This window comes from Ricinus communis, chromosome 9 (assembly GCF_019578655.1).
Source record: "Ricinus communis isolate WT05 ecotype wild-type chromosome 9, ASM1957865v1, whole genome shotgun sequence".
Classification (NCBI taxonomy): Eukaryota; Viridiplantae; Streptophyta; class Magnoliopsida; order Malpighiales; family Euphorbiaceae; genus Ricinus; species Ricinus communis.
The window spans coordinates 14,956,238-14,957,894 of NC_063264.1; the positions used below are offsets into that span (position 1 = coordinate 14,956,238).

The 1,657-nt window shown below is 32.7% G+C and overlaps 1 non-coding gene across 1 annotated transcript; it reads left to right on the forward strand.

The window, feature by feature from the left end:
• The first annotated feature begins 270 nt into the window (after positions 1–270).
• LOC125371267 lies at positions 271–375 on the forward strand. Its single transcript, XR_007217567.1, has one exon. It is a non-coding gene; the product is annotated as a small nucleolar RNA R71 (small nucleolar RNA).
• Positions 376–1,657: the final 1,282 nt, after the last annotated feature.

Genomic DNA, 1,657 nt, shown 5'->3' on the forward strand with positions numbered 1-1,657 from the left:
TACAAAATTCAACCTTTCTAATTTCTTAATTAAGGAATCCAACTTGGCATTTACCATGCTTAACCTATCAACCTCATACACTGCTACTGCTTTTCTAGGCTGATTTGCTCCCCATGCCATTGATAATTATTAGATGGCATCTTCTCTAAGAGTACATATGTATCATCCGGTGTCTTACTCATAAAGGAGGCTTGTGCAGTAGCATCAGTGGTAATTTGTAAGGATTCAGACAATCCTTGATAGAAACCTTGCATGAGAAGCTAGTTTGGAATACCATAGTGTGGGCAATGTTTTTGCAAGTCTTTAAATCTCTTTCAAGCTTCATAAAGAGATTCTCCAGATTGTTGCTTAACCTAGAAAGGTCTTGGTGATATTTGGTAGTCTTTCTAGGCAGGTAGTACCTAGTAAGAAATGCCTTAGAAAGTGTATTCAATAAAGAGATGGAATTTGGTGCCAATGATCTCATCCATAATTTTGCTTTATCTCTCAATGAGAAGGGAAATAACCTAAGGCGAATAACATCTATGCTCACTCCATTATTCTTAAAAAGTGTCATAAATGTCTAGAAAAGAGGCTAGATAAGTATTGGGATCCTCTGATGGTAGTCCACCGAACTAATATTGCAAAACCATTTGGAATTTCAAAGGTATTAGCTTCGATAGTTGGCTTCATAATGCAATTTTAGCTTCCTGTGAGACTTGGAACCCCATATTCTTCTAAAGCTCTAGCTTCTCTTGCTGTTTTAGCCATTCTTTTTATCTTTTTTCCTTTTCTCCTTTCGGTTCTTTTTGTAGGTCTTTCAATTTCTGGATTTACTTGTTCTAGTTCAAGATGTTTCAATCTTGTTTGCATAAACAAGAGTCAAGTACCTGAAAAGAAAAAGTAAAATTAATTAAATAAAATAGAAATAAAGATGTTAGTCTAGCAGAAATAAAAAGTACGCTAATATTAGTATTACTGATCTCCCTAGCAATGGCGCCAAAAACTTGTTAGGCAAATTCTGCAAGTGCACATATTACAACAAGTAGTAAAAAGTGAATATGAGTGTCACTCCCACGAGGAAATTGATACCAAGTACCAGCTTAATGGTATTTCCACAATCTGACAAAATCGAATAGCTGTGATTGAATAAATAACTAATAAGAAAAAAGAACTTAAAACTAATAATAATTTTTTAAAAAAATCTAATAATTAAAACTAGAGTCCATATTTGTTTCACTAGCTATTACTCGAATTACATGATTTTTTCACAGTTCAAATCATTAACTTAATCAATGGTAATCACTCATATTACTTAAAGTCTTTTTCGAGCTCATCTAAGAATATCAAAGTTAATTACAACCTATTTTCATGGTCACGTCAATTAACTAGGGTTCGTTAAGTTTCTTAGTAATTTATTGCTCCCCAAAGGATTCGTCTACTTTCTGATCAAGGTTTCTATGTTTTACAAGTCTATGAGCTGATAAATCATGCAACTTTCATTGTCTCTAATTTACTCAAATACATGTAATTAATCAGGTCTAAAATCAAATACAAGAGCAATTAAAAGCAATTCATAAAATTGACTGAAAATTAATTCATTGAAAATAAATAAAGATCCAAACAAGTAATAGACTAGCTATGCAAATCCAAACCCTAAGAAGAGTTTAGTCGCGCA